Genomic DNA, 12,574 nt, shown 5'->3' with positions numbered 1-12,574 from the left:
TTTCTGAATTATTAATTGGTGAGTATTTTGGGGTATTTCATATATGTGGTCTTGAATAAACTTAGAACTTTGTATAAGGGATTGAAACCTTCATACACAGTACAAAATGGGAACAGACCAAAATAACTTGACCCGTTTCTTTAAATTTATTTCTAATTTCTGCACTGGCAGCTATGACTGTTTGAATGACAATCACTCTATCCAAAAGGAAGAAGACTAAAAATTATTCCCAGAGGATAGTTCCTCATGTAGAGGGATAAAAGTTCACTGCACACAGCTGGTGGAAATGCCCAAAACCAGGTGCTCTAGAGCAGTATTCTTTAACCGCCAGTCCGTGGACCGGTGCCAGTCTGCAGAAATTTTCTGACGGTTCACAGGGCTGGCACGTCCATCGGGCTCAAGACAGCGTTCTTCAGTCGCCAGTCCACGGTGCGATCAACGCGGCGTATTCGGGCCAGCTTCCTGAGTGCTGCAGTGCACAAAGCCATGGGAAAAGGCTCCTCCACGCGGCCTGCGCTTGAACCGGAAGCCTTCTCTCTGACATCGCAACATCAGAGGGAAGGCTTCCAGATGAGGCGCAGGATGCATGCGAGGAGCTGCTGACCACAGCTTTGTGCAATGCAGCACTCAGGGAGCCGGCCCGAAGATGCTGCATTGATCGCAAAGTGGACCGGCCCAAAGATAACACCGGGGGGCAGGCCAGAAGGCAAGGCACATGGAGGGAGAGAGACAACAACGGTAGGGGAAATGCTTTTATTTTTTTTAATTTAGTGATTGATTTGTCTGTTCAGGAAGAAATGCATTTGTTTCTTTTCCTCTGAGGTTATAGTGCTTGCAGAGCTTTGCATCTTAGGGTTTGTAAATATTAGTACTTTTAATTTTTGGTCCTTCATTTGCATAGGTTTATCTGTTTTATTGTAGGAATGAATGTTAAAAAGCATACGGTGTGCTTTGTGTATTTTAATTTTGTGGTTAAGTATTATGTGCTGTTAATACAATTATATTGTGTGTTTATATGAAAAATGAATGGAACAAATGGTGTTACAATTAGTACAATTATGGGGGCGGGGTTTGGGGCAGAGATTGAGTGGAGATGGGCATGACTTATCTAAGTGTTCTTCAACTGCCGGTCCGTGGACTGGTGCCGGTGCCCAAATAATTATTTTATTTCCGCCGGTCCATAGGTGTCAAAAGGTTGAGGAACACTGCTCTAGAGATCCAGATCAATTGTAGATACATTTGATAACTCTTCAAAAGCATTCTAGAAATGGTCTAGTTCATCGTACCTGCATAATCCTGATACCCTGCACAGAATTTATAGCATTGGTGTGGAGGAAGAGGGAAAGAGATATTTGAAGGGAGAACTGTTGGGAAGAGAAAGGAAGAAATGGTAGACCTGGGGAAGGGAGGCAGGCAGTCAGGGGGAGAGATGGGATAGGGTCAGTTGGGAAGAGAAAGGGAGAGAAGTTGGATCTTGGGATGGGAAGGAGGGATAAATGTTAGGTATGTGGATGGAAGGCAGAGATGCAGCATCTCTCTTATTTCCCCCTCCATTTCATTGTTCAGCATCAAAGGGGGAGGGAAGAAGAAAACAGAAAAGAGAGGGAGCAAAATGTTGGACCATGGAGATAGAGGAAGAGAGATGGTCCCATGGGAGGGCAGGAGGGAAGAGAGCTGGGATAAGAAGATGCTAGGCAGGAGATAGAAAGAAAGGGACAGGGAGTTACAACCTGACCAGTGGAGAGAGGGAGGGGGATTCTGAAAGTGGTGAGCCATGTGGATGAGGTCAAAAGGGAGATGACAAGATGAGTGAGAGAGGAGTGAGTACAGTGGTAGAAATGTGGTAATGGGGAGTAGATAGAAGGAAATAGGCTGGGAAAGGAGTGAGATGGGAAATGGGAGAGCTAGGGACTGAGAGAAGATGGAGAATTGAGAGGTAGCTGAACATTTATAAAGAAGAAGGGTAAGAAAGAAGGCAAGATTTGAGTGGACAGAGGCAAAAAAGAGAAAAAGTTAAGAAGGCTGAAAGGGAAAAATCAATACATTGGAAACAGGCATAAGGAAAGAATGGAACAGTATTGAGAGGAGAAAAACTGGACAGCAAACATTGGAAAGAGAATTGGTGGAAGATAGACAAAAAGCAGAAAGAGAAACTTGGATCAAGATGATGGAAAAACAAAACATCCAGACAATAAGGTAGAAAAAATTGTTTTATTATGAATTTATTAACTGGAATATGTTAGCTATGGGATATGTGCATCACAATTATTTTTGTATTCAGTGGCGTAGTCATATACAGCTGATTTGGAAGAGGGACTGGAGCCCAAAATTAGTGGAGGGGCACCAAAGTTTCTCCCTACCTGAGTGCAATTTATAAATACTTGAGCTAGTGGAGATTTCTAAGCCCTGCCAACTGAAGACATCTTCCTTCAGTCTGGCAACTCAAAATCTCCAAGCTTTGCAGCCAAAGGCAATATCCTCAAGCTGCCCCTGCTTTCATGCATACATGAAAACCAATGGGGGGGGGGCAGGGAGGAGGCCCAAAAAAGCAGTAATATTTACCCTGATTAAATGATCCTCCACGTGCGCTGCTGACAGCTGATTCAGCATCCCCGCTCTGATGAGGCTCACCATAGCTGTAATAGAAATGAATGGGAGAACCAGGAACGTGCATCCCTGCTCATCAGAGTGGGGATGCGGAAGCCTGTGGCTGCTCCCACTGTCAGCAGTGTACATGGAGGATCACTCAGTCAGGGTAAGAATTACTGCTTTTTTGGGTTCTTCTCCACAGTGTCCCTTTAATGAAGGTTTATTATTAGATACGTACATCTTCTATATTAGTGATTGCAAATTTGGGACCTGCTCAGCCTTTTTTTTGCTCATCAGCTAGTGTTAGTGTTGGTGTTTGTGTGGCCCCAGAAAATTTTTTTGTCCAATGTGGCCCAGGAAAGCCAAAAGGTTGGACACCCCTACCCTACTCCTTCACTTTAAGCAGGGAGGGTTAATTTGCATAGCTTCAAATTTGCACCAACATATTTCCCCGTCCCACCTCACCCGGCTATTTTTTCGTGCCACCCGGCTAGAAAAATCTCTGGGGAGAACACTGGAACTATGTAGACAAAAAGTTAAACTGAACCAAGAAACCAGACTCTGCATACAATGCAACACCACAGAAACAGTGACACATCCTATTATACTGTGCAAAATATATAGACAGTAGATGAAAATTTGAAAAAAATTGCTATATAACAATCACCACTTTACAAATTAACAAATAGAAATAAAACAAATAATGAAAAATAAGAAAATACCATTTTATTGGACTAACCCATTTTTCAATTAGCTTGCTTAGGCCAAATGTTTCTTCAAGACAGTACAGCAGGGGTGCCCACACTTTTTTGGCTTGCGAGCTACTTTTTAAAATGACCAAGTCAAAATGATCTACTAACAGTAAAATTTTTTAAAACACAAATCACACTGTACGCAGAGAAAATGTTAATTATCATTTTTTTTTCAGAGGTCAAGGCAGACAACTTTAAAATATGCAATGTCACCTCAGTAACAACTATACAAAAATAGACAAATATACCCTCTCCCCTTTTACTAAACCGTGATAGTGGTTTTTTAGGGCAGGGAGTTGCACTGAATGCCCTGCACTGCTCTCGGCGCTCATAGGCTCCCTGCGCTAAAAACCACTATCGCGGTTTAGTAAAAGGGGGGCATAGTGCAAAATATAGACAGCAGATATAAAATCTCAAAACGGACACATTTTGATCACTAAATTGAAAATAAAATCATTTTTCCTACCTTTTTCTCTGGAGATTTCATGAGTCTCTGGTTGCACTTCCTTCTTCTGACTGTAAATCCAATATTTCTTTCTTTCTGTCTTTCTCTCTCTCCCCCCTGCCTGCCTGTCTTTTTTTTTCTCTCTCCCCCCCCTGCCCCCTCTTTATTTCTCTCTCCCCCCTGCTCCCCCAAGCCATCACTCCAATTTCTCCACTTCCCCGATTCTTTCCCTACCTCCCCAAGCCACCACGCCGATTTCTCCCTGCTGCTTCCCCAAGCTAGGCCAGGCACGTACAAGCGCTGGACTCACAAGACTTCACCTCCGACATCAATTCTAATGTCAGAGAGGAAGTTCCAGGCCAGCCAGGCAGCGATTGGCTGGACCAGAACTTCCTCTCCAACATTATAATTGACGTTGGAGGTGAAGTCTTGTGAGTCCGGCGCTTGTATGCGCCTGGCCTGGCTCGGGGAGGCAGGAAGAAAAATATTTCAAAGGCAACACGATCGACTCCCATTGCCTTTGCGAGCTACTGGTTGATCGTGATCAACCATTTGACCACCCCTGTAGTACACATATTACTGTTATGGTATCCTCTCCTGACCTGAGGAAAGGGGTTTAGTCCCAAAAAATTGCCTTATTTCCATTTCCTATTGATAAACTTTAATCAATACAGTTACAATACTACTTGATTCCACGTAAAGCAACAACAAAAAAATTTTCTATCTTTTGTCGTTTCTACTTTAATCATCTTCTCTTCGCTCTCTTCTTTCTATTCAGCGTTTGTCCTCGCTCCCTTCCATGCAACATCTGTCCTCTCTTTGCCCCTTCCACCCAACCTCTGCCCTCTCTCTCTCTACCCCTTCCATCTACTGTCCACCCTCTCTCTTCCCCTTGCATCCACTGTCCACCCTCTCTGCCCTTTCCATCCAATGTCTGCCCTCTCTCTGTTCCATATGGCATCTTCCCTCTTTCTATGTCCCTTCAATAAACTGTATATCCTGTGCCCTATCTCTCCTTTGTACATGATTCATTTCAGCTTCTCCCCCTCTCCATTTTTTGTCTATACCCCCTCCCCTATGGTCTGGCATCTTTCTCCTCTCCTATCTCCCTCTCCCTCCTTCTCTGGCACCTCTTCTCCTTTCTTTCCCTCTGGTCTGGCATTTTGTCTTCTTTAGTTTCCCTTCCTTCCCCCATGCCCTGACATCTCTTTCTCCCCTCCATGGTCTGGTAGCTCATTTCCTTTCCCTCCCTCCCATGGTCTTGGCATCTCTTTCCTCTCCTCTCCCTTCCATGGTCTTCCTTCTCCCCTCTCTCCCCAATTGGGTGCAGCAGCAGTACTTCTCTTCCCCCTCCCCAATTGGGTGCAGTAGCAGCACTTCTCTTCCCCTTCCCCTTCCCAATTGGGTGCAGCAGCAGCATTTCTCTTTGCCCTCCCCCAATTGGGTGCAGCAGCTTTTCTCTTCCCCCTCACCCCCCAAAAATTGGGTGCAGCAGCAGCAGCATTTATCTTCCCCCCTCCCCCCCAAAATGGTTGTAACAGAACATTTCTCTTCCCCCTCCCCCCATTGGGTGCTGTAGCAAGCATTTCTCTTCCCATCCCTCCCATCTCACACACCCATCAGCAGGCAAGTTACTTACTTACACTAGGCAAGTTGTAAGCTTCCCTCCATCGCTTACCTATCTTCCATAGGACAGCGACGGAGGGAATCTTACAACTTGCTGCTCTTGCTTGCTTCAGGCCTTCCTTGTTGCCGGTCCTGCCTTCACGGAAACAGAAAGTAGGCAGGACCTGGCAGTAAGGAAGGCCCGAAGCAAGTAAAAGCATTAAGTTGTAAGCTTCCCTCCGTCGCTGACCTTAGCCCGTAGTTAACTCATGCTCTGGGGCTCTAATGTCCATGCCGGCTTCCCTACTCTCTCCCCCCTTGGGACGTAACTTCCAGTTTCGGAAGAAAGAGAAGGGAAGCCAGCACACACACTTTAGAGTCCCGGAGCATGAGTTTGCTATGGGTAAGGCAGGAAATCTCCAAGCCCGTGAGAGAGTTTTTTGGTTTGTTTGTTTTTTTTAATGTTGAGCAGCAGCGGCAGCAGCAGGATTCGCGATCGGATGATAGCCGGGCAATCATCTAAATTATCCGGGCGGTTGCCCGACTAAAATGCCCTAGGGCGAACACTGCACATAAACAATTAAGACTAAACTAAACAAACATAATCTTCTCCTACTACTAGACTCTTTACTTGCACTGGCATTTACAAAGCTTTGGTAGAGGTTTTTACTGCAGGCTGGTGAGATAAATGCTCCAATGTTCATATAATTTACCTCGCCAACCACAGTAGAAACCCCTACCATGGCTTTGTAGAAGGAGCCCCTGGTTAATAGAGGTCATGCTCCTCATCAATGATACCACACTCTGCAGACCATTGATAAAATCAAAGTACACTTCTCCCTCTGGTTTCGCGGGGAATAGGGCCAGAGCCGGAACGCGAATGGTGAAATACCGCGAATATCTTCTGGTCCGGCTCTGACTCACCCCCGCTTCCCTCCCACCTTCTACCCAGCATCCCGGTCTTACCTGCTGGTCTAGCGGGCTTTCGGGGCAGGAGCGATCTTCCTGCGCTCCTGCCCCATGCAGATCGCCAATAGGAAATGGCTTATGTGAGTTCCCGTAGTTTCTCCTATTGGCAATCTACACAGAGCAGGAGCATAGGAAGATCGCTCCTGCCCCGAAAGCCCGCTAGACCACAAGGTAATGCTGGGACGCCGGGGGGAAGGCTAACTATGGGGGGTTTTCCTTTTTTCCCCCTCCCCAAAAAATCACAAATATGTGAAATCGCGATTGACGAAACCGCGAATGGGGAGGGGGAAGTGTAGCTAATTTCTCCCTTAAGCCTGTACAAAGAGGAAAGTTATCCTCTGCTTCAACTCAAAAGGTAACTGATTCTACGCTTGTGGTCCTGCAACCCAATAAATTGATGCCCTATATTCTTCCAAATGAATTGTCTTATAAGATGGAACTACCAGCAGAAATCTTTTTACTGATCTTGATGATCAGGCAGGCTAACTAATAAGCATGTAGCTTGTAAGCTACAATTAGAGAAACTTGCTCAATTAACACTTTTAAATCTTTTTCTATACTCAATAGGGAACAGATGCCTATCAATAACCACACTACTGAGTTCTAGTATATTTTGGGGACTTAGAAGTTTCATTTTTGCTCCAAACTTTACAGATGGCCACCTCAGGACAGGATGGCATAAACCCCTAGATGGCATCGCTCTGAAAGGGCTTACCATTAAGACCGTTTTTCTTGTGGCGGTCACTTCGGTGCGGAGAGTGTCGGAGCTTCAGGCTCTGTCATGTGGAGATCCTTTTCTTCGCATCATTGTGTCGGTGCTGATTTTGAGGACTGTGCCTTCCTTTCTTCTGGAAGTAATTTCCTCTTTCCAACTCAACCAGGAAGATCAGCTACGAGCCTTTGTTCCTTTGGGTTCCAAGTCTAAGGACCGTGTTTTGTGGTCTCTGCATGTGCAGCGTCTCCTTTTGAGATACCTGAAGGCCACTAATGATTTCTATCAGTTGGATCATCTCTTTGTTCTAGCGGGCCCCGCGGGACAGGGTTGGCCTGTTTCTAAGGCTGCCATCTTGCATTGGATATGTATGGCCATTTCTGCTGCCTAAGTTTCAGCAGGGAAAAAGCCTCCCCTTGGGGTGAAGGCTCACTCTCCCAGAGCATGGCTTCCTCAGTGGCGGAGTCGCCTGATATTTGTAGGGCGACCTCATGGGCTTCACTTCATATCTTTACCAGATTTTCCCAGCTTGATGTGGCAGCTAGGGGTGATGTGGCCACTGGCGTTTCTGTTCTGGCAGCGAGCTCATCGGGCCCCCCCTGAGAATTGGGACTGCTTTGATACATCCCACAAGTTCAGTCTCCAGAGGGATTGTACAAGAATGAAAGATTAGGTTTCTTACCTCTGCTAATCTTCCTTCTTGTAAATCTCCTCTGAAGGCTGAACTCCCACCCATCTATTTTGTCCGATTCGCAAATCGCCTCTTCAGTTAAGGAACATAAGAATTGCCGCTTCTGGGTCAGACTAGTGGTCCATCATACCCAGCAGTCCGCTCATGCGGCGGCCCCCAGGTCAAAGACCAGTGCTCTAAATGAGTCCAGCCTCACCTGCGTATGTTCCAGTTTTCCAAGAACTTGTCTTGAATCCCTGGAGGGTGTTTTCTCCTATAATAGACTCCTGAAGAGCGTTCCAGTTTTCCACCACTCTCTGGGTGAAGAAGAACTTCTTTACATTTGTATGGAATCTATCCCCTTTAAACTTTAGAGAGTGCCCTCTTGTTCTCCCTACTTTGGAGAGGGTTAACAATCTGTCTTTATCTGCTAAGTCTATTTCCTTCAGTATTTTGAATGTTTCAACCAGGTCCCCTCTCAGTCTCCTCTTTTCAAGGGAGAAGAGGCCCAGTTTCTCCAATCTCTCACTGTACGGCAACTCCTCCAGCTCGTTAACCATTTTAGTCGCTCTTCTCTGGTAAGTTGGATTACTATCTGGACCAGACTCATTAAGAATTCCAAACATTTTCCCTTAGGTTGGGTTCAAGGGTTGCCTGGGTTCCTGGGTGGGGCCCCAACTGAATTTCAGACTGTGACTATGTTAGGTGGATTTATCTATTTTGCAATTTGTACATGTTCAAATTTCTATTTCTTGTATAAAAAGAAAAAAAAAGATATGTATTTTTTATTGGCCATGATTCCTTGTGTTTGATGTACTCGTGAGCAGAATTGACTGGTAGCAGGAGTTCCCACACCCTCTCTTCTCTTTTTCTGTTTCTTAGTAACATAGTAGATGACGGCAGATAAAGACCCGAATGGTCCATCCAGTATGCCCAACCTGATTCAATTTAAATTTTTTCTTCTTAGCTATTTCTGGGCAAGAATCCAAAGCTTTCTCCGGTACTGTGCTTGGGTTCCAACTGCCAAAATCTCTGTTAAAACCTACTCCAGCCCATCTCCAACCTCCCAGCCATTGAAGCTCCCCCTTAGCCCATCCTCCACCAAACGTCCATATACAGACACAGACCGTGCAAGTCTTCCCAGTACTGGCCTTAGTTCAATTTTTAATATTATTTTCTGATTCTAAATCCTCTGTGTTCATCCCACGCTTCTTTGAACTCAGTCACAGTTTTACTCTCCACCACCTCTCTCGGGAGCGCATTCCAGGCATCTACCACCCTCTCCATAAAGTAGAACTTCCTAACATTGTCCTTGAATCTACTACCCCTCAACCTCAAATTATGTCCTCTTGTTTTACCATTTTCCTTTCTCTGGAAAATATTTTGTTCTACGTTAATACCCTTCAAGTATTTGAACGTCTGAATGATATCTCCCCTGTCTCTCCTTTCCTCTAGGGCAGTGGTTCCCAACCCTGTCCTGGAGGACCACCAGGCCAGTCGGGTTTTCAGGATCGCCCTAATGAATATGCATGGAGCAGATTTGCATGCCTGGCACCTCCATTATATGCTGATCTCTCTCATGCATATTCATTAGGGCGATCCTGAAAACCCGACTGGCCTGGTGGTCCTCCAGGACAGGGTTGGGAACCACTGCTCTAGGGTTTACATATTCAGGGCTTCCAGTCTCTCCTCATACGTCTTCTGGCACAATTTATTATTTTTATTTTTATTTTATTTATTCAATTTTCTATACCGTTCTCCCAGGAGAGCTCAGAACGGTTTACATGGGTTTATTAAGATACTCATGCATTTTTCCCTGTCTGTCCCAGTGGACTCACAATCTATCTAGTGTACCTAGGGCAATGGGGAGATTAAGTGACTTGCCCTGGGTCACAAGGAGCAGTGTGGGTTTGAACCCACAACCCCAGGGTGCTGAGGCTGAAATTTTAACCACTACGCCACATTCTCCCACACAAGCCTCCTATCATTTTCGTTGCCCTCCTCTGGACCACCTCAAGTCTTCTTACGTCCTTCGCCAGATACGGTCTCCAAAACTGAACACAATACTCCAAGTAGGGCCTTACCAATGACCTGTACAGGGACATCAATATCTTCTTCCTTCTACTGGCTACGCCTCTCTTTATACAGCCCAGCATCCTTCTGGCAGCAGCCACTGCCTTCTCACACTGTTTTCTCGCCTTTAGATCTTCGGACACTATCACCCCAAGGTCCCTCTCCTCGTCTGTGCATATCAGCTTCTCTCCTCCCAGCATATACAGTTCCTCCGATTATTAATCCCCAAATGCATTACTCTGCATTTCTTTGCATTGAATTTTAGTTGCCAGACGTTAGACTATTCCTCTAACTTTTGCAGAACCTTTTTCATATTTTCCACTCCCTCTTCAGTGTCTACTCTGTTACAAATCTTGGTATCATTTGCAAAAAGGCACACTTTCCTTCTAATCCTTCAGCAATGTCACTCACAAACATATTGAATAGGATTGGCCCCAGCACTGAACTCTGAGGGACTCCACTACTCACCTTTCCTTCCTCCGAGCGACTTCTATTAACCACCACCCTGTCCGACAGCCAGTTTCTAACCCAGTTCAACACTTTGGGTCCTAACTTCAGCCCTTCAAGTTTGTTCAACAGCCTCCTATGAGGAACTGTATCAAAGGCTTTGCTGAAATCTAAGTAAATTACATCTAGCATATTCAGTCAGGTTCGTTTGGCACAATTTACCTTTTGTAAAGCCATGTTGCTTCGGATGCTGTAACCCATAAGATTCAAGGAAGTACACTATCCTTTCTTTCAGCAACACTTCCATTATTTTTCCAACAACTGAAGTGAGGCTCACTGGCCTGTAGTTTCCTGCTTCATCCCTGTGAACACTTTTATGAATAGGGACCACATCCGCTCTCCTCCAATCCCCAGGAATCACTCCCGTCTCCAGAGATTTGTTGAACAAGTCTTTAATAGGACTCGCCAGAACCTCTCTGAGCTCCCTTAGTATCCTGGGATGGATCCCGTCTGGTCCAATCGCTTTGTCCACCTTCAGTTTTTCAAGTTGCTCATAAACACTCTCCTCCGTGAACGGCGCAGAATCTACTCCATTTTCTCGTGTAACTTTGCCAGACAATCTCGGTCCTTTTCCAGGATTTTTTTCTGTGAACACAGAACAGAAGTATTTGTTCAGCACATTTGCTTTTTCCTCATCACACTCCACATATTGGTTCCCTACATCTTTTAATTTAGCAATTCCATTTTTCATCTTCCTCCTTTCACTAATACATCAGAAAAAAAATTTTGTCTTCCTTTTTTACATTTTTAGCCATTTGTTCTTCCGCCTGTGCTTTCACCAGGTGAGACCTTAGCTAGAACTTCAACAGAACGAGACTTGGGAGTGATCATCAGCGCAGACATGAAAACTGCTGATCATGTGGAGAAGGCTTCATCTAAGGCAAGACAGTTGTTAGGTTGCATCCGCAGGAGTTTCGTCAGCCGGAAGCCTGAAGTCATAATGCCATTATACAGAACCATGGTGAGGCCTCATTTGGAATACTGTGTGCAATTCTGGAGGCCACACTACCGAAAAGATGTGCTGAGAGTAGAGTCGGTGCAATGGATGGCCACAAGGATGGTCTCGGGGCTCAAGGATCTATCGTACGAGGAAAGGCTGAAAAATTTGTGGCTATACTCACTCGAGGAACGTAGGGAGAGAGGAGACATGATTGAGACGTTTAAGTATATTACCGGCCGTATCGAGATGGAAGAAGAGATTCTCTTTCTCAAAGGACCCTCAGCCACAAGAGGGCATCCGCTCAAACTCAGGGGCGGGAAATTTCATGGCGACACCAGGAAATATTTATTCACCAACAGAGTGGTTGATCCTTGGAACGAGCTCCCGGTGCAGGTGATCGAGGCAAACAGCGTGCAAGAATTTAAGAGCAAATGGGATGCCCATGTGGGATCCCTTAGAGGGTTAAGCCAAGGGAACCTGTCACCAGGAGTGGGATCCCTAAGATCTTGGGAATGGGTCAGTAGAGTGGGCAGACCTGATGGGCTATGGCCCTTATCTGCCGTCATCTTCTATGTTTCTATGTTTCTATCTCTCTCTTGGCTTCTTTCAGTTTCACCCTGTAGTCCTTTCTGCACTTCTTTTCTTGGTTTTTTTATATTTCACGAACGCCAACTCTTTCGCCTTTATTTTCTCCGCCACTAGTTTGGAAAACTATATCGGCTTCCTTTTTCTCTTGTTTTTATTGATTTTCTTCACATAAAGGTCCGTAGCCATTTTTATCGCTCCTTTCAGCTTAGACCACTGTCTTTCCACTTCTTTATGTCCTCCCATCCTAACAGCTCTTTCTTCAGGTACTCTCCCATTGCATTAAAGTCCGTACATTTGAAATCTAGGACTTTAAGTATCGTGCGGCCGCTCTCCACTTTAGCCATTATATCAAACCAAACCGTTTGATGATCGCTACTACCCAGGTAAGCACCCACTCGAACATTAGAGATACTCTCTCCATTGTGAGGACCAGATCCAATATCGCTTTTTCCCTTGTGGGTTCTGTCACCATTTGTCTCAGCAGAGCCTCTTGAAAGGCATCCACAATCTCCCTACTTCTTTCCGATTCCGTAGACGGAACATTCCAGTCCGCATCCAGCAGGTTGAAATCTCCCAACAGCAGAACCTCCTCTTTCCTTCCAAACTTTTGGATATCCACAATCAGATCCTTATGAATTTGCTGCGATTGAGTCGGAGGTCTGTAGACTATACCCTCGTATATAGAAGTTCCATCTTCTCTTTTCAGAGCAATCCATATCGCTTC

The 12,574-nt window shown here is 45.3% G+C and overlaps 1 protein-coding gene across 4 annotated transcripts in view; it reads left to right on the top strand.

Moving 5' to 3' along the window:
- Positions 1–12,574, top strand: part of TPP2 (tripeptidyl peptidase 2) — a 1,323,399-nt gene that overhangs the window by 1,233,691 nt on the left and 77,134 nt on the right. The gene's annotated exons all lie outside the window — the stretch shown is intronic.

This window comes from Geotrypetes seraphini, chromosome 6, assembly GCF_902459505.1.
Source record: "Geotrypetes seraphini chromosome 6, aGeoSer1.1, whole genome shotgun sequence".
Lineage (NCBI taxonomy): Eukaryota > Metazoa > Chordata > Amphibia > Gymnophiona > Dermophiidae > Geotrypetes > Geotrypetes seraphini.
The sequence above is the reverse complement of the archived record's forward strand: the minus strand, read 5'-3'. Positions and strand labels throughout refer to the sequence as shown.